This window comes from Triturus cristatus, chromosome 8 (genome assembly GCF_964204655.1).
Source record: "Triturus cristatus chromosome 8, aTriCri1.1, whole genome shotgun sequence".
NCBI classification, from domain to species: domain Eukaryota; kingdom Metazoa; phylum Chordata; class Amphibia; order Caudata; family Salamandridae; genus Triturus; species Triturus cristatus.
The window spans coordinates 502791545-502817191 of NC_140591.1; positions in this window are offsets into that span (position 1 = coordinate 502791545).

A 25647-nucleotide genomic window follows, 5' to 3' on the forward strand; every position below is an offset into this window, starting at 1 on the left:
CCCCATAGTGGACCCTCCTTGCATTGGAGGGTAGGTAGCTGTGCACTGGGGGGGTACCCATGGTACCCCAGTACCCCCCTATATTTCCCTGCACTGCGTAGTGCAGGGAAATGCAAACAATGTCATTTTGACATTGCGTACGGTGCTGCAGCCAGCAGCACTGTCCGCAATGTTAAATTCCCTGGATGCGCCCGCCAGTGTCGCGGGCGCATCGTTATTGCAGTGGTGAGACCACCGCATGTCTGGCGGGCGGTCCCGAACACCGCAATGATGGCGGGCAGACTCAGGTCCGCCCACGTTGTAATGAGCCCCCAAGTAAGTAAAATATATAGGAATTATAAAATATATGCAAAGTAATCAAAATACAAATATAGTGCAATAACTCGTTTTAAAATTTTTTTGTAGCTTCTCTTCGAAATTATACAACCTTCCATAAAAGAGATTTGAAAATACATTTTCCGTCAAAATATATAAAGTGTGTGAAAAAAACGATATTCTTTTTTTTTGTTTTAAATTAAATGTAACATATATTATCATTAAAAAGAAAGTTCAAAAAAAGCACTTGCATCGAGACAAAAATGTAATAACAATGGGGATAAAATAACTATTCCTACTCCAAAATGTGCTTGTCTCAGAAAGATTGTTGATAATGGTTGTTTACATTCTATATACCAACTCCAATAGATGCTTACCACTATGAAAATACATGTTAGTAGTAAAGTTAAAATTACTATTTCTAGTCCTGTGAGTGCTTTAGTCCAACTCCAAAGGGTGCTTACCTCAGGGAAAATACTGGATTTTGGTGGGATTAAAATTACTATTCCTACTCCAAAGGGTGCTTACCTCAGGGAAAATGCAGGATAGTGGTGGGGTTAAAATTACTATTCCTACTCCAAGGGGTGCTTGCCTCAGAGAAAATGCTAGATTGTGGTGGGGTCTAAATTACAATTCCTACTCCAAGGGGTGCTTGCCTCAGGGAAAATACTGGTTAGTGGTGTTTTTAAATTTACTATTCCAACTCAAAGGGTGCTTGCCTCAAGGTAAATGCTGGATAGTGGTGGGGTGTAAACTATTATTCCAACTCCAAATGGTCTTTACCTCAGGGAAAATGCTGGATAGTGGTGGGGTTAAAATTACTATTCCTACTCCAAGGGGTGCTTGCCTCAGGGAAAATGGTGGATAATGGTAGGGTTTAAACTACTATTGCAACTCAAAAGGTTGCTTGCCGCCGGGAAAATGCTGGATAGACGTGTTAAAAAATTTATTATACTAATCTAACATCTGTCTAGCTACAGCAAACTCTTTAATAATTTTTTTAAAGGTTCAACATTTTCTATGAAATATTTTAATGTGTTGTTATTTGTTGTATTTTATCAACAGATAAAAACTGCATCCTTCAACTTTTAAAGAGAAATATATTTTGAAGATTTGCTAATCAATAGAACAGCTTCTGCTAATTCTTTTAAAAGGTATTTGTTTTATAAATGTACAGAAAAAAAAGTAAAGCAATAATATTATATTATAAACTGTTTCTGCAAAATACAAAAACAAGCACTATAAAAATTAACCATTTTTTCTACTATATCTTTTTTACTGATTTTACATCTTTTAACTTCAATACATATAAAATCAGTCACAGTCAAAAGAAACAACATCACAAGGTAAAAGTTTTTTTTGCAAATATAACTACAGTTTTAAAACTATACAAAAAGTGATTCTACATGTAGTTAATAGAAACTCTCCTTTTCTTTTTTTAAATACATATATAAGATACATGCATATGTTATCCTTCACACATAAATTGTTCAAAATATTGCAAAATGTTAATCTATAACTAATAAACTTTTTCTTTTTAGGCAGGGACACATATTTATATGTACAAAAAATCCTAACAATTCCTTTTCTTCTTCTTTTACAGACCTCAAATAAACGTCATCAAATCCAAAAACCTCATCACCAATAGTCCTCACCGGAATTTTTTGTTGCGCTAGTCCCTAGATCGCAACCTGTCCCTGTACTCACAAATAATGCACGTTGCGCATGTTAGGTATTGACAACTCACACCATGGACAAGTAATGCATGTACCACATCATCATGTCAGGAGGCACAGTAGTGCACATAGAATTCTTTTTGATGATTAGTCAACTGTGTGGTGTACAAACAGTGAATGATATACAGCTAACACAAAGCTTTCGGGATGCACTACAATGACCATCTCCCATCTGACCCACAGGTGACCAAGAACTCACTGGAGAGAAAAACACCAGCAACCTGCAGAGCGAGTCTCCCCCGGTGCATAGACTCTCGGATGTTGACTCCCGGGATTCTCTGGATGATGAGCTCGTAGCCGGCCCATCTGGTGTGCCAGGGCGTAACAGGTCCCAGGGCCCCATCATCCCCCCACCACATCTGCTGCAATACCAACATCTCTGCAGACCCCTGCTGTTACGGCCTGTGCATCCTCCACCACCACTACCAACATCACCACCACCAGTGCTGCCTGCAACACTCTCCTGTCCCAGAGGATGACCACCCCACCCCACCGATTGAGGAGGGCAGGGAGAGGATGCGGGTGCCTACAGTGGTGAGGCAACAGGTCCATGTCAGCAGGGAAGGTAGGAGGGGCAGTGTCACTCATAGACACCAAGAGGCTGGGACCCAATCCCTGGACCATATTAACAGAGTCCTTGGGGCATATGAACGGCCCCATGGACGAACGGGCCGGTCGGAAGAAGTGTTCCGCAAGCTCATCCTGCTGATGAGGTCCATCGACACCTGCATGGGACAAATTGTGGACCTCTTGGGCCAGCAAGTGGTGGCAATAAGGGACAGGCCTGGCCCACAAACAACACCTACACCTCCTTCTGGTGGGCTGCAGGATGACAGTTCACCATCCTCCCCTGTGGCCACAGAGAGGGGTGTGTCCTCAGACCTCACTGGCCCTACAGCAGGCCCCCCCACCAAGCGACGAAGGGGCCGTCCTAAGAAAACCATGGGAGTAACTGGAGGCAAAGCACCTACCAAACGCCAGTCACGGAGCCAGCCATGAAGGCGACCCTCTTCACCACTGCATTGACTTTTTGGACTGTCTTTCCCCACACTGCCTTGTGAATGGCATCTGTCTGTTGGACTGGGTCACCACACCAATGTTGTGACTACTCGATTATCTCATTTACCACAACTGTCAATTCACTACTCCACTAATCACCTCAATGTAAATATTCACCCCCTCACATGTCACCATTGTAAATAAAAAATCCTTACACACATGTTGTTGTGTCTGCTCAGTCTTTATTCCAGGATGTACAGTCTTCAACATGATTACAATGTACCAGGAGTATGGAATGTATGTAGGCAAGGAGAGGTTGAAGGCACCTAGGAAAACACAACAGAACAACATTCACTAGTCCGGGTGTGGCATCACAGACATCACACAACACCTACCATCAGGAATATTCAACATGCACACATCACAATGGGGAACAAGTGCCAACATACACATCCCGTCGATGTACAAAACTACCCTATTCCAGAAACATTGACAGCCACCACTGAGTCAACAACCGGCTACAGTCACAAAGCCGACATACACCTTCACAACAACAGCAACATCATAAGAAAATGGATCCGATGTACATTGTCAATCACCTTCAAGTGAAGTAGCGAGTGATGAGCTGTTGACGTAGGTCAACACCTTCCTCCTCTCCACTGTCCTCATCACTGGACACGGGTTGGTTTGCAGGCGCGGACCTTTGCTGCTCATCATCATCCTGGATTAGGGGGATCTCCTTGCGAATGGCTGGGTTGTGGAGCATGCAGCATGCCACTACAATCTGACACACCTTCCGAGGCAAGTTTATCAGCACACCTCTGGTCTTGTACAGGCAGCGGAAATGTGACTTCAGCAGACCAAAGGTACGCTCCACCAAACGATGTGTCCTCCCATGGGCATCATTGTAGCGGACATCAGTTGGTGTCCTGGGATTCCACAGTGGGCTCAGCAACCAAGGACATTTGGGATATGCAGAGTCACCTATGTGTGACAAACACAGATACACATTGCAATGTTGCTGGGTCAGAGGACAGCATGTCACACACACAGCATGCTATTTGACTAGGCATACTCACCCACAATCCATGCACGCTCGGGAAGCAGATTAGCTATCAGCTGTGGTACAATGCTGTTCCGCAGGATGTATGAGTCATGGGCCGAGCCTGGAAATTTGGCACACACAAGCGAAATTATCATATCTGCCTGGCACACCACCTGCTCATTTATGGAGTGGAAATGTTTCCGATTCCTGTAGATGTGTTCATGTGCCTGTGGTAGTACAAACCCAACATGGGTGCAATCAATGGCACCAACAACATGGGGGATGTGTGCAAGGGGATACAAATCTCCCTTCACAGCAGCCAATTCCTGCCCCCTGGGGAAATGGATATATGTGTTCTTGTAGATCATCATAGCGGACAGAACATCATGCAGCACGATGCTGAACATAGGATGTGACAACCCATCTGTGCTGGACACTGTGTACTGGAATGATCCAGTGGCAAGAAAAAATGCAGGGCTGCCATCACCTTAGACGTGGGGGCAGAAGCTGTTGGATATGTTTGGCGAGGCTGCAGGTGGGGCTCCAACTGAGCACAAAGGATCTGAAGGGTAGCTCTATCAAGACTGAATTTCTGGATGATCTCCTCATTCTCCATGTCTGCCAGCACTGTGAAGGGACAATGCAGATTTAGTCTCCACCTAGGTGAGATGAAAGTGGACACATGTCAATGCAATACATCATGAGATGAGCACAGCATCTCACGTTTTGGCGGACACAACGACAACAATGACTGTCATCAAAATTGTGTTACAGACCATCTGATATGTAGGGACTCCTTCAGCTACACTAATCGTACACCTGTTAACTGACACGCAACAAGTACCTCCAAATCATCCGCACCATATGAGAATGCACATAGGGATATGGCCACATTCACCATGGGCACACCTGGGAGAATATCATCCAGCATTTGTGTAAACATTCAACACCACTGTCTCACACCTAGCTGCTGCACCTGGCACACCTTCAGGCGTTAGTCGAACCAGGCACACATCAACAACACAATGACCACAGGTTGAGCGTACATGATGAGTGTGTGCATGGTCAAACATAAGCAAACAGGCACATATGGACAATCTTCATCTTGAAAAACATTGCAGTGATTTTCCCTGCACTTTTACTCATCGACATGTGTATACATTGGGGAGTCTATAAGAACACTGTCCTGTGTACAGGCCCATCAATATCACAAATGACATGTGAGGGAGTACAATCTAAAAAATCACATACACAAACATGGCAAGTGTAGTCAGCAGTGTGGTACATGGCACATTGGCATTGTGTGCACAATGACCTGGCATCAACCATGTGGCCACTGGGCACTGTGGATGGCTGCCAGATGGCCATTGACACAGCACGATGTGTCCATTGGTGCTGTCACAGTCATCCGCCACCCAATCCCTGTCACCCATGTCACTGTATGGCATCCAACTTGCGGTTGCTACCGCCTGGCCCCAGTGGTGTGTCACCGCCAATGCCCAGGACACAATCACGGTAGTGATAGGCATATACACATGGTGAAATGGCAGTTGGCATGCTCCGCCACACAAATCCCGGTCACCCATGTCACTGTATGGCACCCAACTAGCGGTAGCTACCACCTGGCCCCTGTGGTGGTCACCGCCAATGCCCGGGACACAATTGTGGTAGTGATAGGCATATAAACACGGTGAAATGGCGGTTGGCGTGCTCTGCCACACAAATCCCGGTCACCCATGTCACTGTATGGCACCCAACTCGCGGTAGCTACCACCTGGTCCCTGTGGTGGGTCACCGTCAATGCCCGGGACACAATAGCGGTAGTGATAGGCATATACACATGGTGCAATGGTGGTTGGCATACTCTGCCACACAAATACTGGTCACCCATGTCACTGTATGGTACCCGACTCGCGGTAGCTACCGCCTGGCTCCTGTGGTGAGTCACCGCCAATGCCCGAGACACAATCGCGGTAGTGATAGGCATATACACATAGTGAAATGGCGGTTGGCATGCTTTGCCACACAAATCCCGGTCACCCATGTCACCATATGGCACCCAACTCGCGGTAGCTACCGCCTGGCCCCTGTGGTGTTTCACCGCCATGGACCATGCCCTTACAGCCAATGGGATCCGCCATCGTGGAAGCATGATGAAATTTTGAAAATTGCAGTAGGCGTGCTCCGCCACAGTGGAACCGGTCATTGGATGCAATTGAAAGATGCACCACCGCGGTAGCGCCCGCCTGGCCCCTGAGGTGTGAAACCGCCATGGACCATGCCCTTACAGCCAATGTGATCCACAATCACGGAAGCATGATGCAATTTTGCAAATCGCGGTAGGCATGATCCGCCACAGCGGAGCCGGTCATCGGATGCAATTGTGAAAGATGCACCAACGCGGTAGCGTCCGCCTGGCCCCTGCGGTTTGTCACCACCATGGACCATGCCCTTACAGCCAATGGGATCCACAATCGCGGTAGCATGATGCAGTTTTGAAATTCGCGGTAGGTGTGATCTGCCACCGCTGAGCCGGTCATTGGATGCATTTGAATAAAGCTGACCTGGAACACAAATTGCAGCAACTTAGAACCACTGAAACAACACCAGGGGGCTATATATGTGTGGGAGAGAGCCCCACATTTCCACTGCTGACAGAGCCTGCTGCCTGCTGCCTGAGACCCCTCACCTGCTGTTGCCTCCAGGAACTGCTGCCTGAGACCCCTCACCTGCTGTTGCCTACAGGGACTGCTGCCTGAGACCCCTCACCACCCACTGCCGCCGCTGCTGTCTCATGTCCACAGTGATGGCAAGGACTGAGAAGATCCGTGCCAGTCCATTCACAAGCGAGGAGCTGGAGGTCCTGGTAGACGAGGTGCTCACACAGTACACAAGGCTATATAATGCCCCTAATATCGTGGTAAGTCTTCAACAGTGGTGGTGATAGTGCAGGGAGGGCACACATGTTGTTGGTCTGATGCAGTATGTGCCTGAAAGTTTGGGGTTGTGTCATGCACTGCCTAACATTCTGTTTCCTAGGGTGAAGGGGGGTGTACCCTACTCCACACGTTTCCCTGCCTGCACATCAAGATTGGAGGGACATGTTTTGTCTTGTCCATACAGTGACACAGCAAGTTGGTAATGCTGGAGTCAGGACAGTGATTGCTTGTGTGAATGGCTGTGTGGGTCCCTGTTGTCCTGCTCAGTGTGAGCCAACCTGGCCTGCACAGTACAAATCACTGAATGTACAGAGTGTTACATGTGTGTTTATTGCAGGACTCTCCATCAATGAGCCATCTCAGCCCTGTAGATTGCACACAACAGGCCCTGTGAGAAGGGTGTGGGTTGGTGAGATCATGTCCCTCAATGTGACATCCTTGACACAGTGAGCTATTCAAAGGGCAAGGTCATTAAGGCCTGCGCAGTGTTGGACACAGTGAGTCTCCCCCCAAACACATGTTGATATGTGATGTATGTCTTGCTCTACCTAGAAATGGACAATAGATGTGGGCAGACTACACATGGCTTTCTGTGCTGGCATCCTGCTTGTATATGAGATGTGCAGATACTGTGTCCCCCCTCAAACCTGCATGCATTTACGAGTGCTTCTCACATGCAGATGTACCATGTGAGATGCATTCCTGTCTCTGCAAGACATATATGTGGATTTGTGGTGAATGTGTTTCATGCTACTGTCCTGAGTGATTTTGTTACATGACACTGTGTCACTGATGTTTTCCCCCTATTATCTCCCATGCATGCAGCTCAAAGTACACCAGTGTAAGGCCATGTGGAGGGCCATTGCAAGCAAGGTGCGGGCTTTTGGTGTCTGAATGAAACCGACGGCGCACCGACTGGCACAAGAAGTGGGACAACATCTCACGGCTGGCAAAGGATGTTGCAGAGATGACACTGGGGCTACTCCCTCGCACTGGCAGGTTGGCACAGTGCAGAATGACACCACTAATGTGTCACATCTTGGCCGTGACACAGCCTGAGCTGGATGCATGATTGAAGGAGCATCAGCAGCAAAGTAGGGGTGAGTATTCTGGGAAGGGTGACTTTGGCTGTGTGTGGCTGCATGTGTACACAGCCTGTGCCAGCGCTGGGCTATGTGATGTTGTGGCTTGTAAGTGGCCCCTGTGCTGGGTGCAGATGTCATGCATTTGTCCTACCTGTACTTCCTAAGGGAATTTGAGTACTGGGCATTTCAATAGCATTCTGGGTGGTGGGCTTCAGTCTGAGCTATTTGTGTTACTGTTTGAACGGAGACACATGCAGGATGTTGTGCTGTGTGGTCATCACATGGCTCACTTATGCTTGGTTTTCTTGTTTACACGCAATGATTGAGTAACAAAACTGTGTTTGCACAATGTTATTGCACAGGGTGGCGTGCAACATGTAGATTTAGTCATCTTCATGGTTGCTTTGCTTGCATATGTTTGTTCTGTTGCTGCCACTGAACTGACCCTACATCTCTCTCTCTCATGCAGCATCTCCCGTGGTCACGGAGGAACAGGGGACGGACACCAGGGGTGGGGAAACAAGCACAACAGCTACACATGAGCCCTGTGACACAGATGTGACCAGTGCCTCGGAGGGGGACAGGAGTCTGCTGGAGGAATCCCAGCCCGAGAAGCAAAGTTCAACATCATCTGATTCCAGCGGTGATGCATCCATGTTGGCGGGCACAGGGAACGGGGACTCTGCATCATCTTCCACCACACAGCGAACAGTGCACACCCTCCTATCCACTTCCTCCGCTGCTGCCCGTGTTCGCACCAGTAAGAGGGGAAGAGTGTCCTTCACCCCAGGCAGCCCTTGCCCCTGTCCCCCCTGCTGCCATCAGTGCTTAGTCTGTGGACCTTTTGCACCAGCTGTGTGTAGGCCAGACAGCTCTCCTCAATGCATTCATAGACCACAACAAAACATTGGCTCAGGTGGTTGCTTTCATGGAGGGCATACATTCAGACGTGGGTGGGCTGCACCGAACTGTCCAGTCTTTGTCCTCCACAGTGACGGCAGCCCTTCAACTGGCATAATCTTGTAGTTTAGCTCCAGTCTCTTTGTCAACCCTCATGCCAGTGGCCACATCTGACAATAGTGACCACGCTCCACAGACCTAAAGGTCACTATACAGCATACATAGCACACAGCATCAGCCCGAGCGGTCCAGGGTGCAGACACCATCCCCACAGAAAGCCAAAGCCACCCCAGAGCGCAAAGACAAAAGCCCGTCAGGTGACACCAGGGGCCGAAGAGCAAAGAAGCAGACCTCAGGGTCACATGCCTCCGAGCCATCCCCAGCCAGGGACTCTCCTGTCCCAAAAGCGTCTTGCATAGACAAGCAGACAATTTGCGTGCCCACTGAGAAGGTGGTGCCTGCCAAAGGTACACATAAGAAGGGCTCCAAGGGAGATTCACCCACTACCTCGACTCCCATTCCAAGCCCAGTGAAGCAGGGAAAGGAGGGCACTGTAGAGGAAACACCTGGAAGACAGGGGATGGAGGGGCAAAGGCAAGGACATGCGAAGCGTACTGCTGGATCCAGCACGTCCCCAGAGGGAGGGCCAGCGTCTGCACCTGATGCAGCCTTGGTGTTGAGCGTACCTGTTGAGTCCACACCACTTCCTATTGATCCAAAGTCAGGCAAGCCATTTAGAATCCCCAAGAAGTGGAAAGGCACCCCTCCACGATCTCCCACCCACACTGTGTCTCACGTCTGCATGACTCCACCTCTACGTGCCACTACACCACCTGTTCCAAGCAGCTCTCCAGCTTGCCAAGCCACTGATAGCTCTACCTCAGCTGGGCCTCTCTCTCCCCAGTCAAGTGCTCCAACTGTGCCCGACACACAGCCAGCTCCCAGTCTGACTGACAGCCAAGTCTGAATGTTAGTCACCCTCACACACCTGTCTCTCCCACAGCGGGGCCTGTACTGCCCATCGTGACACCCCAGACTGTGTTGCTGACCATGGCAGGGTACAGTCGCACACATTCCCTGTGCAGCTTCTCATGGACTCACTCTGCACTTTGTCCTGCCCACTGGCCTTGTTGTTCACTGCTGTGTGCCCCCTACCTGTGCAGCTTCTCATGGACTCACTCTGCACTTGGTTTTGACCACTGGCCTTGTTGCTCCTTGCTGTGTTGAACTGTTCTCTGTGCATCTTCTCATGTGCCTCATTTGCAGCTTGGGCTGGCCACTGGCCTTGCTGTTTGCCCCTTGCCTGTGCAGCTTCTCATGGGCCTCATCTGCACCTTGGACTGGCCACTGGCCTTGCTGTTTGCCCCTTTCCTGTGCAGCTTCTCATGGACTCAGTCTGCACTTTGTCCTGCCCACTGGCCTTGTTGTTCACTACTGTGTGCCCCCTGCCTGTGCAGCTTCTCGTGGACTCACTCTGCACTTTGTTTTGACCACTGGCCTTGTTGCTCCTTGCTGTGTTGAACTGTTCCCTGTGCAGCTCTTATGTACCTTATCTGTACCTTGGACTGGCCACTGGCCTTGCTGTTTGCCCCTTGCCTGTGCAGCTTCTCATGTATCTCATCTGCACCTTGGACTGGCCTTGCTCTTTGCCCCTTGCCTGTGCAGCTTATCATGGACTCACGCTGTACATTGTCCTGCCCACTGGCCTTATCGTTCACTCTTGTGTGCCCCAAGCCTGTGCAGATTCTCATGGACTCACTTTGCATTTTGTTTTAACAACTGGCCTTGTGGCTCCTTGCTGTGTTGAGCTGTTCCCTGTGCAGCTTCTCATGTACCTCATCTGCACCTTGGACTGGGCACTGGCCTTGCTGTTTGCCCCTTGCCTGTGCAGCTTCTTATGGACACGCTCTGCATTTTGTGCCTTGCTCCTCTCTAATGTTGGTGTCTATCTGTGCAATTTGTGAATAAATACAGTTGCTCCTGTTGTCTGTTTTGTCAGTGTCCTTACGGAATAAAGTTTTTCCTATGAGTATATGGTTTACTGTGCCACATGCCCTGTGTGACACTTAAACATTGCAATGGCTTGTCTGACTTGTTAAATTTTGTACTGGGGTGACAGGGACTTCAGTTCTTCCTGACTGTGATACTTGTGGGTGCAATTATGTTGTTTTTAGATGGTATGCTGTTATCATTTTCATTCTTTGTTCATGTTGGCTATATTGGACACATGTCAGCACAGTGTGGGATTCTTTCCACAGGATTGCAGGCAGGCTGGCCAGGGTCATCATGTATGTGTGTGCTTACTTTCTGTGTGCCCAGCAGTGTAGGTGTATGGTCATGTTGTGATGGGCAGTCATCCTAGTCACATGGGTTACTTTCAATGTGCACACTTGGGTGGTCAAGAAGTGAGCGTGTGAAGGGGTAAGTTTGTCGTGAGTGTTGATGTGTGTGTGCTCATGCAATGTCAACTACACACATGTCTCACCCAGTAGTAGAGTGCCTGTTTGTGTGATTGTTCAGGCCTGTGATTGAGATTGTGATTGTGTGCACATGTGTGAGTTGTATGTTGTGCACTGTGCAGTGTGTTGGTGTGTCCTTGTAGTTCTGGCTGACTCCTAATTGTTGCTTTTGCCAATTGTGAGTATGCCGAGGTGTGACTGGCAAGTCAGGGTTGTGTTTTGTTGAACAGCTGTGTGTCTTGCTACTGTTTGTACTCACTGTGCATACCTGCTCAACCACACTGACATTGTGGGTGTGATGTTCTCATGCATTGCTGTCACATGGTGCTTTATTGCCTCCAGTGTGGCATGTGGTGTGCGGTGTCATATCATCCCCTATCTGTGATTCAGATGCCTTGACATTGTGAGTCTGCACTCCCTCCATTTGTGTATGGTACACTCTTGCCATTTCCAATACTGAAGTGCACACCACTTCACTTTGATGTCAGCTGTCCCCTTGTGTTGCCTGTGTATGTGCCTCCCCATCACTTCATTTGTGACACTGTGCTTTGTGGTGCAGATCTTTGGCCAGGAGCAATGTGCCACTCAGGACATTTCCTCAATTAGTTATCTGTGTTGTTCTTGTACTTTTCAGAATTCATGGTTGCTCATGTGCAGTTCAACTGTTTGTGCTGCCCAGTCCTCTGGTCAAGTTGTTTCTACTTTTGTGTCTCAGACTTGTGCATCTGTGGGTGTTGTGTTAGGTGTATGTGTGTATGCTGGGGTACTGCTTGTCTTCCTGAGTGTGATGTTGTCAGTGTGCTGTTTTGATTGTTGTTGTGGGTGTTCATGGAGTGTCACTCATGGCTGTGTGGGACTGTTATGTTTTGTGTGCACACACTGCTTGTTGTGCATGCAGTGCTGTGGGTGTATGTTGCCTTGTCCTGGCCTGGTGTGCATCCCCTGATGTCCTGCTGTGTTTGCTATGTGATTTATTGTCATGTGCATCTGTTGTGTGTTTGATGTGGCTGTGTTGTTCTGTGATGGTGCACTTCTTGTCTGTGTTGTGGTATGTTGTCTGTGCATTGTTCCTGGCTGATGAGGTTGTGCAATCCTGTTCTGTCTGAGCTCCCATTGCCTTTCCACAGTGTTTCTGCACAGGTCATGTGTGGTCTTGTTGTGGTTCTCTGTGTGTTTCTCTTGAGTTATGTGTTTGGCTATTGTTTTTGTGCAGACATTGGTTCTGGCATCCCTGTGTGTGTGATGTTTATGGATACCCCCAGGGGGTGTGATTGTTTGTTTGTGTATTGACTGAACAATATTGACACCCTTCTGTGTGTCTGACACTGGGTTTGTGTGCTGCAGGTGTGAGGGGGTATGTGTGAAGATTCCTACTTGTGTTTGACAGTCATGGAGTGTGTCAATGTGCCCTGTGTGTTGTGCTGCTGGCATACTTCTGTGAAGTAGTTGTGTACATATGTGTGGCTGTTCACAGTTTGACTACAGGGCCTTCCTTCCATCACTGTGCCTATAGATGGGTTGCCTTGCTGTCTCCCTGAGTTGTTGCACTGAGGTGACTGTGGTTTGACTTCACTCACTGTGCCAGCCATGTGTGCTTTGATGGGGTGAGGATGTTATTCTCTGTTCCTTGTCTTGCATGTGATGTACACATGCTTGTTGGTTGTCTCCTTGGCCTTCCATTTGTGTGCACCTCACTTTGGCTTTCCTATATGTTGTGCTACATTGCTGGTGGCATGTGGCCTGTGTATGTGGCTGTGTCAGTGGGGGTATGTCTGTGTGACTTGGCAGGCTGTGTGTCCAGTAGGATGTTTATTCATTGTATGTATGTGTGTTCATTTTGTGCTTGTACTTTCTTGCCAGGAATGTGGTGTTGTTGTGGTGTGTGGGTTGCCCTGGGCCTGTGCTTCTGTGCTGTGTGTTCCTCTTCAGCCACTCCTGTTGTGGCTGTCTCCCTAGTTGTTTGTTGTGTGGTGCAGGGTGTGGATTCACCTAGCTTGTTGTTGGGCATGATGGTGCACAGGGGGGGCTAATGGCATGCCCCTTCATGTTGGTGGGGCTAGTGTGTGGAGGGTGAAGTCGTGGCCCTGTGTACTTTATGCCCTGTCCATGCCTAGTGCTGGCCTGCCTTCTTCATTGTGCGCATGTTTTCCCTTGTCTTCACCGCTGCGGTGACATGACCGGAACATTACTTGGAGATCGCGGAAATGTGTGACCTGGCTGCGGTGGGGTGTCTTGGTGGCAGGTAGGACATGTGTGGGTACACTTGTGGATGTGTTCCTATTCCCACCAGGCTGTCTGGTGTGGCCAGGGACCCTGTATCAGCCCATGAGTTGTGTGTGTTGTGGTTGTGTGCAGGATTGTGTTATTGCGTAACTGCGGTGGTGTCCGCGACGGTCCATGAGTTGCTGGTGATGTATCAGGTACAGCACCGCAAAGACGTGAAGAACTGGATCCATTGCGGTCAGGACCAGGGATCAGGTTTCGCGCTCCGCTGTCAAGCTTCCGCCGTCTCTGGTTGGGCAGTCTCTCCGCTGCGGTGCGACTGGCTTTTTGGGGCATCCTGATTTGTGCAGCGGACGGGACGTCATTCCACATGGCGGTGAGTCTCCATTGGCTTCCACCGCCGTGGTGGCGGGCGCACTTTGATGGCTGTGCGCGTCGCACCGCGGCAGATGGGAAATGGGGTGTGTTTGGCCATAATAATATGGCGGGCATGAGGCCCACTGCTGGCGTGCTGAAAAAGGCATTTTCCGCCACCGTAGGCACCGCGGTGATGCCACCGCCCGCCATCCTAATAGACCCCAAAGTGTTATAGAAATAACTTTTCTTCCTATACAGAAATGTTACACATGCATTAAATATAACTTAAAAAATCGATCAGGTTAAAATGTTTCAATTTCATTATTGGAACTTTTTATTTTTCACCAACAACAGGTAAACATAATTATTATAAATGTACTAAAATATTTTTTATTTCCTTTTTTTTCCCATCCTTTACAGAAATTGTCATCCAGTCAAGCTCACTACATTACTTCAAACAGGGGAAACTGTTTGCTAAATCATAGTGGGTATGTTTATTGTAAGGAGAGACATTCTGAGGCCAGGTGTCATTGGAGGTGTGTGCAATACAACTCATCCCATTGCACAGGCAGAGCGGTTACTCTTGGTGACTCTGTTTTAAGAACCACAGATCATAACCACTCTGCCTCTGCAATGGAGATTGAAGTAAGACAGACAATAAATTAAATTAAAGATATTGCATCCACCTCCAATGAACCCTGTGGTACAGTATTGAGGGAGGTAGTCCTAATTTGAGACGTATTATTCAACGACAAAAACAGGCAAGTAATCCACAAAGAGTAACATCCCAAACCTATACTGATATAATAATTCCTTCTGAACTCTCTGTAACTGTTTCTAATGAACCTTTCCTTTTGCATGACAACAAAAAACCCTCAAAAGAGAATTCTAATCTTTAGCACACCCCATAATCTTGTAAGGTTGGAAACAGTGACATTTGGATGATGGATGGTACGTTTAAAAGCACGCCCCATCCATTCACCCAAATATACACCATTCACGTATATATGAACAGCAGAGTAGTTCCCTTAGTTTACAGTTTACTACCTGATAAACAATCCTCAACGTACACTGAATTTTTGTCATAAAATCTAAAACATCAAACAAAAGTCCTAGAAAAGTATTATTGAATTTGAATTACCTATGATTAATACTATTACCAAATTGCACATGGATACCCAAATTCAAGGATGTTTTTTTCATTTTTCACAGGCGTATTGGCGAAAGATTTAAAAAACAGCCTTAATTGAGGATTATATGTCATATAGAAAACTACAATTTGAACTTAAAAAACTAACTGCCCTTGCTTTGTTCCTCCTGACAGTGTAGACAAGTACTACACTTCCATTACAGAATCTGATTACTTTACCACAAACAAAAGAAAAGTTGGTGGAACTGCTACTTGACCTGTTTAGAGGGAGGAGGAAAAACAAACAATGCCATAGAGGGATGGCACAACTCCTTCAATAAATCAATTGGCAAACCTCATCCTAATTTCTATAGTTTCTTGGAAATTTTGAGGAAGAAGCCAAGGGATCTATTAGGATGGCGGAAGGATGGCCGCCGCCGGATCGGCGGCGGACATCCCCCCGCGATCCCAACCCTGAAAACTGCCGGTCCCATTAGCATGGTGGTGATGACCGTGGCAGTGAGAATCTCTGCCCGCCACTTTTCCGACGGTACCAGTCAGCATTCATGCCTAGCGTACGGAACTGGACCGCTACAATGATGCCGGTGCACGGCCATGCTCCGCCGGCATGATTATGATGCAGTAGCCATCCTTTTAGCGGCGGTGGAACCGCCATGGAAAGGCATGCGGAGAATGTCTCTGGGGGCCCACTGCGGGCCCCCAATGTGTTGGGGGGGGTGTGGGTGCACTGACATGTCCCTGTACCAGGTGGCAGGCACTGTGCAGTGCCTGCCACGCAGTGCAATGACATGCATGACATGCTCCTTTTCACACGGTGGCGGTGCTGCTGGCAGCAGCAACCGCCGCAATGTTCATCGCCAGAATCCGACCGCCGCAGTCGGATTTTGACTGCGGAGCATCCTAATTGGACCGGCGGTTATGCCGTGGTCCTTGCAGGCTGTCTTTTCCCGCTACCATGGCGGTCAGGGAGAATTTCCGTCCGCTATCCTAATATGCCCCAAAGTTTCCAAGAAATGAGAATGTCACAATCATTAACAGATGGTCTGAACCCATGTATTTCTAAAAGAACAAAGGAAATGTCTGAAAGACTATTGGGTGCAATACAACAGTTTACGTTGTCAGTGGCATCAGACCACCTTGATAATCTTGCACACATCCTCCATTTGTAACCCACACTATCTTTTTACTTGCCTGTTTTGCCCTAAACAATTAAAACTAATTAAATTGGCATTTTTTCCAATTTTTTTCTAAACGTTGGGTCCCCTTACCTTAAGATTTTTTCTTTTTTCAACTCTTGAACTTTTGTTCCTTCCATCTCTTCACCAAGAGTCCTTTTTCCATTTATTTAATCCATACCAAAAATCCACATTCCATTTTTAAAATCCATATCCCGTTTTCAAAATATTTAAATATGCACAAGTATATTTATTCCAAATATGTGCATATTAATAGAAAAACACACCCCAAAAAAATCCCCCAAAAATGTTTTTGTGTACAAAAAAAGCGACAAATTCCAACTTTGCAATCCTATCTTTTTCGAGAGAAATTCCTTATGTAATCCAAGTTCGTTAAGCCACCGATCAAAATCCATCTTGATAACTTCTAAAACAGTGATTGTAAATCCTCAATCTAAGTTTAATTTGATATAACAATTTCAAAACTTCTAATTGCTATTTAGCAACTTTTGTCTTTTTGATCATATTCAAAATACATCTTTCTGTGACATCGAAAAAGGCTTCTTTTTGTTAAAAACGCTTTGCAAAACGAGAAAAGCATACCTTTCAAAATGCTATTGTTTAATAAAGTTAATAACATATATCCTATTATTAACTTTATTAAACAATAATTCTTTCGAAAAAAGTGACCCCACGTTGGCCTAATATTGGAACCTGTAATGGAGTGAAATTGCTGGTTAACACACATCAAAAGTAGCTAAAACACATTTTCTAAAACTATCTACCTCCCTCCTCTCTCCTTATAATAAACATTACCACTAGACTATGCATTTTAATAATTTTAATTTGTCTTACCTTAACGGAGCTCTCCCTTGCATCTGTTCTCTCCCGCGATGATCCCCGTAATGACGAAATGACGAAAGTTACATTTAGGCGTCAACGTCATCTCCCATTGACTTCAACGTAAAAGCGTGGGAAAATATTGTAAAAATGTATATTAAAATATTGTACATAATAAATTACATATCCAATTCGCCAGTAATATGCACACTCGGAGTCACAGGTATTTCAAATGGGCAGTAGTTTAATGTTTGTTACGCGTTTCAACCGTAGTCTTGTTCACACGAACATACAGACACTTTACATCAATATAAATAAAGTTTGTTGAGGTGAATTCACCCAAAAAGAAGTGACAACAGAAATAGGACTATACCTTAAGGTAATCTGTTTCGATGTTACAATGCGGCAGACATGTTGGAATGTGCAAATCCCCATTTTGTAGATATACTTTATCTATTTGATTTTATACCAGCATTAATTCAATACTGAATTGTAGACACAACAATCATATTTCTAATTTTGAAACATAAAGGTTATACAATTTGTTTTGAACAAGTGTCCGTTTTGATCGCCATATATTTTATAGCTTGATGTGATCTTTAATTGATACATTCGTTACTATTTTCTTTGTATAAATACACAATTGCCACCATTATTGGAAATTTGGTTTGCTAATAAATTACATATATATTTTTGTAAAATATATGTGAATGTTTTCGATTTTTTGAAACATTTTTCCTAATAAAATATTATAATTTTCATTTTAATAAAATATACACATTATAAATACATTACATGTCTTGTATTATTTCCTTCATGAAATGTTATGTGTTAATGTGTTTTAAATTGCTAATAATTTTTTTATTAATACACATTTTAATAAATATATATTTTAATAATTTATATATATATTTATTAAATATATTAATTTACACCTATGGTATTTATATTGACATATGAAAAAATCTTAATCATTTTTAACAGAACTACTTAACCTGAAGTATTATTTTTAATACCTAAGTATTATTTTTTTCAATTGTGAAAATTATTTCTTGATTTTTATATTTATATGTCTTTCAAAACATGTCATTAATACCTTTAAAATGAATTGTACATTAACAAGCTACTAAAAATATACAATTAATACACATTCCAGAGAATATAATTATTTTAAAATTAGGTTAAATGTATACGTTTTAAATATTATTTTTTTTATATTTAATAATATGTTTAAAAATTAAACATATTTATTACCATTATTAAATTACATTACCTAATTATGTATTAGTTAGTATAAATTTGGCTTTAGCAGTATTAATACCTGTGCATTAATTTTTAATTTGTAATAATGTCCAATATAAAATATGAATACCGGAGTATTAGTTTTATTCTTGTACTAATTTTGAATGATACATATTACTACCTGAGTATTAATTTCGCTATCACATATTTTTAATTTTATTCGAATGAAACATATTATCACCCGAGTATTAATTTCGATATCAAATATTTTGAATTTTATATTAATACATATAAACTATTTTACCTAATCCTTTTTAACCTTATTAATTTCTTATACACTTTAATCCGTTTTTCATATACATCCTTACCATGTTATATTTTCTTATTGATTACATATAAATTTTAAATAGGTATTAATATTAGTACCTGAGTATTAAATTATCCAAACCAATATACTTACCATGCGTTGTAATAGCTTGCGATGTAAAAGTATACGTGTTGTAATAGCATGCGTTGTAATTGCTTGCGATGTAAAGGTATCTACATTGTAATAGTTGCGTTGTAATGGCATTACGTTGTAATGCCTGTGTTGTAATGGATGTCTCCCCCCATTGGCTAGTGACCGCATTCTACCCTCTATCAGGTTCCACCTTCCAGAATCCTCGGGATTGTGCTGATGCTCAAAGGGGTCCACCTCTCAACTGCCCCAAGTCCAAAAAACAATATACTCGGACTGGTGAGATAGTCAAACGAGGGAAGGAAAGGATAGGGACCGCAGGGAGGGAGATCTGTGGGGCACAATAACACACTGTTAGTCTTTGCTGTCCATTCACAACAACACCATTAGATAAGGCACATCTTAAGATAGGATGCTATGGTAAACACCCTGCCTGAAATAAAGAGAGTGAAGGAAGGATACCCGAAGTGAGAAGAGGATCATTGCAAACCTCCAGCATGAAACTAGTGAGAAGAGAGAACACACCATAAGCATATCACGTATGTGTGACCGTTCCCCTACTGTAACCAACAGAGAATATTTCCCCCCAACCTACCCAAAGGTACACGCGGATCGGTAAAGAACATGTTTTGCCTGTATCTTCAGCATCATAACCACTCCAATGAAGTCCATGATAATAGTACGGTAACGTTTGGAACTGGTGTTAAAATGCTCTTGTGTCCAGGTAACTGTCCAAAGTTTCCTTACTGAACTCTCAGACCTCCACCGTGTCATATTTGGTAACCCACCTTGGCTTGAAGTCACCGAGCTGTTTCAAACTTTTCAAAAGTTAGCAAACTGTTTGCTGAACAATGCTTCTTTGCTGTTGCAATTAAAAGTGATAAAAGCATCTAAAATCTGTATCCCTGGAGTGGATTTCAATAATCAAAGTCCCTAAAAATTCGTACAAAAAGGGTCTATTGTTATAAATCATTGATGTGTCTCATTATTAGTGTGTGACTTTCTTATTCTGTTGTTTGGTGCTGTTAAATGCTTAACACTAAGGGCCCGATTAACAAAGGTAATGACGACATAAATATAGTTCTCACAAATGCCCTTTGTGAATTCCCAAATTCATTAACTTTGACATTTGGTCTAAGCTTGGAGTACTGTACAGTACAACACATACACATGCAAAGAGGGAAGTATTAGAAGAAATAAAAACATTTCTCCTTTTTAACTCCTGCTTCAAATAGACATAGGGCCAGTTGTACAACCAGTGTAAATTGCGCCTTGCAATTTGCGCTCGATTGCTATTCGCAAATTGCGAGTCGCAGTTTACAATGTACAAAAGTGTCAGAGACACTGATTGCGATTCCCAAGGGGGGTCGCAAAATGCGAGGCTCATGAATATTATTAATGAGGCACTCGCAATTTGCCACCCCATTGGGAATGGCTGGCCCTCCAAGGGATGTTGGCCTGCCGGGCTCAGCAGACCTCCATGTCTGGGACAGCTTTTAAATAAAGCAGTTTATTTTTTTTTTTAATGCAGCCCGTTTTCCCTAAAGGAAAACGGGATGCAATAAAAAAAAAAAAAAAAATGTTTTTGTTTAAATTTTAAAGGGCAAGTAGTTGTCCCTGGGTCCACTGCCTGCCCTAAAACATATTTACCCCTGCATTTGCAATGGGGAAGGGGTCCCCTTTGGGACCCCTTCCCATTTGTGACTGCTTTACCACGCTCTTGAAGAGGGCGGTAAATTGCGAGTGTCTTGTGACTGCAATTGCGGTCGCAAAACATTCACACATAGGGCTGCGAGTCGCAATTATGAAGGGATGCCCTTGGAACGCCCCTTCCTAATTGTGAGTCACTAAACACTATTTTGTGAGTCGCAATTATTTGAGACTCGCAAAATAGTCTTTGCACATGGCCCACAGAGATTTTGCATGCGCAAACGGGTTGCAAACCCGTTTGCACCTACAAAATCAAGTTGTACATATGGCCCCTAATTTTTGGGGGCACAATTGTGTAGAGAAATTGCATGTGAATTCCCATGTGCCACCCATGTAACGCGCCTTTGATGCTAAAGTAATACAATGCATCACTTTGCTATTTGCACTGGTTTGCATCACTTTTATGGTGCAAAATATTCATAAATCTGAGCCTTAGTATTTTATGACAACTGACCTCTGCTTGCATGGCCAGGTATCAAGACCTAGCTTTGGACACTTTGCTAAAGCACTGATACAGAACTTTGTTTTGGGGTGTATACCATATCCTCAGAGACAACCGACCATGTCCATCCTCATCACACAATTGTGCATTTTGAATGTTTGGTTCCCATTCACCTAGACCTGTCAATGGAGACACTAATTCTGGTCCAGTCTTTCAAACTCTTCTGTCCAGTTTGTCCCAAGGTCCACACATTTGTGTTCTACCTCAGATTCCAGTGTTTGCAGCTTATTCAGGAATCATGGGGCTGAGGTAATATTAAAACTTACAAATCAGCAATGGACGTTTGGTGTAGGTGGTGAATGGCAAGGAATTTTAATCAAATTTCATTGAATGTTTCTTCCATTCTCAATTTGCTAGTAGATTTAGGGGCAGATTTATTACGTTTTGGTACAACACAGCACACCAACCAAAGTTATTGTGCTATGTCACGTTGTGTTACTTGGTTGGAGAAAAACAGCTCCATATCTGCTAAGTCATGGCACTGTTTTTCTCACAGCCAGCACACGTACACGTTAAGCTGTCATGCACCAAAGCTAACCTGTGCACTTTGGTGCAAGTATGTTTGTGTTCTGTCAAACATAGATTTTGTATTGGATGGGTACAATTCCAATGCAAGAACTATGGGGCTGATTAGTATGGCGGGCGGACTCTTGTCCATCCGCCACCCTAACGGAGATGGGAGTGCCCGCCATATGTGCGGCGGTCCAGTGGGGAAGATTAGGATGCGCCCGCCACACTGACGGGTGCATCCCGCTTTTCTGACATTGCAGTGGGCGGTGCTTTCAGCAGCACCGCCATAATGGCAAAAAGGCGTGTTGTGCATTTGCATGCACAACGTGGCAGGCACCGTGCAGTGCCTGCCATGTTGTGCATGCAAATGTAGGGGGGTACCATAGGTACCCCCATGTGCAACCCTAATACCCTGGCGGCCGCGCAACAGGCACATGCATGCAGTTACCGCATGCCTTTCCATGGCGGCAACGCTGCCATGGAAAGGCATCTCACCTCATGAATTGTAATATGGATGGTGGTGTCTTGCAGACACCGCCACCATATACAGCCCCTTTTCCGCCCGGTCGACTGGTCGACCGCCGGAAAACCGTCGGACGGTCTTTCCGTCTGCCGGGGTCCCCCCACCATACTAATATGGCAGGAGGAAATGGGTGGCGGACGGAGGGAAATGTAGGGTGGATCACCATCGCCATGCGGGTGGTGGCAATCCGCCCTACATCCTAATCGGCCCCTATATTTTCATACTTTACCCACATTGTTTGTAAACCCTTCAGAATGTCCATGCACCATCCATGGTACATACGTTAATGCAAACCAGCTCAAATGAAAGCATACAAATTCTTTGCATTGCGTAATGCAACTAAATCTGGGCCTTCATTTCTGAAGACCTTTCTTATAGTACTATTAATCCTTTGGCTGTTAAGTCTTTTCCACCTAAAGAAAGTAAAGCCCTTTTTTTTTTTAGCTATTTTGGGTAGTTCTCGCTTAGGCCTCCATAACTTTTCTTCCACATAAGGTTTCCAGGCAAAAAATGATATCCTTTTTTTCAACATCCAGGGATTTCAAAAGATATCCAGGGTTTGTGGATATGCCTGGAGGGGAATGAGAAAATAGCAAAAATATTGCAAACTTTAGTTTTTTTGTAGGGGAAATAGGAAAAAGGTGCTGCTCAAAAAGAGCATGTTTTTTTCCTAAAAATGGCATCAACAAAAGGTTTGCTGTACTAAAATCATTGTTTTCCCAGCTTTCAGTAACATAAAGATCTGAATAAAAAAAAAGACTTTTTTTTACTATAGTTTTGGCATTTTTCAAAGAGGTAGCCCATTTTTCAAAATCTTTGCGCTTTCAATGCACTTACAGTTTGTGGAGGAAATTAGTATAAATCCTATGGGTGATCCTGGAAAGCTATAGATTTCCTAAAAGTAGATAACATTTGAGTTCCGCAAGGGGTCATTTGTGTAGATTGCTCAAGGTTTTCCCAAAGAAACCAGCTGTTCCAATAAAACAAATATTACAAATTTGTGGGCAACAAAGGCCATTTGTGACAACATTTTCATCTTTAATTTCGTGTCGTCATGGCTCATTTACAAAAACAATGTGCCAATATTTCTGCTAGACCCTTTTGGATATGGGAATATATAGGGCTTGAAGGTTTTTCAAGAACCCAAAGTACCCAGAGCCAACAACTGAACTGCGCCTTACAATGATTTTTCACTGTGTACTGAGTGCAGAGCAATTCATATGATAAAATATAAAGAGTGAAAAATGGATATCAAGGAAACCTATGTGTTTTTTAAACAAACACCAGACAGGGAATTTAGGCCCAGATGTTATTTTTACATCTCTGAGTTTGTCAATAACCATAATAGCATGTGATCCGGAGACCACTTTTAAAAAATGTCTTCTTTGTTAAACACCGGCTTACATTGTGTACAGTTTCAAGAAGGAACCCTTCTCAAAGAGAAGGGGTTACGGGGGGACTGGGAGCCTAATTTGTAGGTCCAAAAGGCCGCGCTCCTATGAAGGATAGAAAGAAAGGTACAATCTCTCAAGGGTGGGGAGTACCATGGTTCAGAGGACTGGATAGAGACAGTCAGCTGGACTGTTCATAGTGCCCTCACACATCCCCTACAGGATGTCATGCTTCATTATAGGATGGGTCTCCTAGTCGGGCCGGCGCTGCAATTCCCTATGGGTCCCCTGAAGGATCACTTTAGCGGAGATCTTTTAAGAGGATGCCATATGATGAATGCAGGTGAGGTGGTTTGTGAAGTGGTGGTGTGTGAGATAAAGGATCCACACATTTACTCCCACTCAGCCATCCCCCAAATCTCCTAATATAAATTGTGCCTCACATTTGTGGGTAGAGCTAGTGCCCGAAACAGGAAAGACTGCAAAATGCAACACAGGCATATCATATTTTTCCAAGGAACCCTAAACCTTTTTTGCAATGTGGGCAGCTTTGGATTTTGAGCCCTAACTCTGCATGCACCTAGTTAACACCCGCAAGCCTGCCAGGGTGGGGTGAAGTTTGGGGCGTTTGCCATGTTTTCTGACCCAGACACCCCATCCAAACCTCAAATATTGACTACTTACACACATTTTCCTTACAGTTATGTGAGGAAAACATCTGGAATCTGTGGGGAGACACAAACTTCCTTACCTCACTTGTTTGGGTAGGCCTAGTACCTGCGACAGGAAAGGTCCCAAAATGCAACTTAGACATACCATATTTTTCAACTGAAAAATTAAATTGTATTCGCAATGTGAGTAGCTCTGGATTTAGGACCCAAGTTCAGCTGTCACCTAGGGAATATTAACAAACCTGTCCATTTTTTAAAACTAGATACCTAAGGGAATCCAGTGCGTGGTGATTGTGTGGCTCCCACCACATTTGACTACCCAGGACTATTTGAAAACCTCAAACATTGACTAAAACACATATGTTCCTCACATTTCTGTGAGAAAAGCTGCTGGAATCTGCCGCTATCCACAAATTTCATATCATCCAGCATTCCCCCAATGCTCCCGATAAAAATATTACTTCCCTCGAGTGGGTATGACTATTGGCCTTAACAGGCAATGACCCATACACAACATGGACACATCGTATTTTTCCCCTAAAAACGGACCCTTTTTTCCAATGTGGATAGCAGTGAATTTTGGGCCACAGCTCAGTGTGCGCCTAGGAAAATGTTGCAAGCCTGCACATTTATCAAAATTAGACAGCCAGGGGATTCCAGGGTGGGGTTACTTGCAAGGCCCCCACCAGGTTTACTTAACCATAAGCCCTTGCAAACCTCAACATTTGAGTAAAATGCACACTTTCTTCACATTTCAGTGATGGAAAGTTGTGGGCAGCCCTATATGTCTTACCGCATAGCATTTCCTGAAGTCTCCTGATAAAAATGGTGCCTCACTTGTGATGTTAGGCCTAGTACCCGCAGCAGAAAAGGCTCAAAAACACAACATGGACAGATTACATTTTTCCTCTGAAAACTGACCCGTTTCTTGCAATGTGGCTAGCTATGAATTTTGGGCCCTAGATCAGCGGCACTTAGGGAAGCCGAGCAAACCTGCAAATTTTCCAAAACTAGACACCCAGGGGAATCCAGAGTGGTGTGACCTGCATGGCTCGTAACGGTCTTTCTTACCCAGATGCCCTTGCAAGCCTCAAACTTTGACTAACCAAACAGTGGTACATCGCTTGTGTGGGTAGACCTAGAACCCACAATAGGAAAGCCCCCAAAATAAGTCACAAAAATGATCTAGTTTGGTCATAGGGGTAGCTGTGGTTTTTGGGCCAAGGATCGACAACCACCCAGGGTACCCTACTAAACCGAGACAATTCTGAAAACTAGACACCCAGGGGAGTCCAGGGTGGTGTGCCTCATATTGATCCCAAAATGTGTACTTAACCACAATGCCTTGCACACTCAAACTTTGCAGAAAACTGTGAATTTTTCTTGCATTTCTTTCACGTAAATGTCCAGAAACAGAA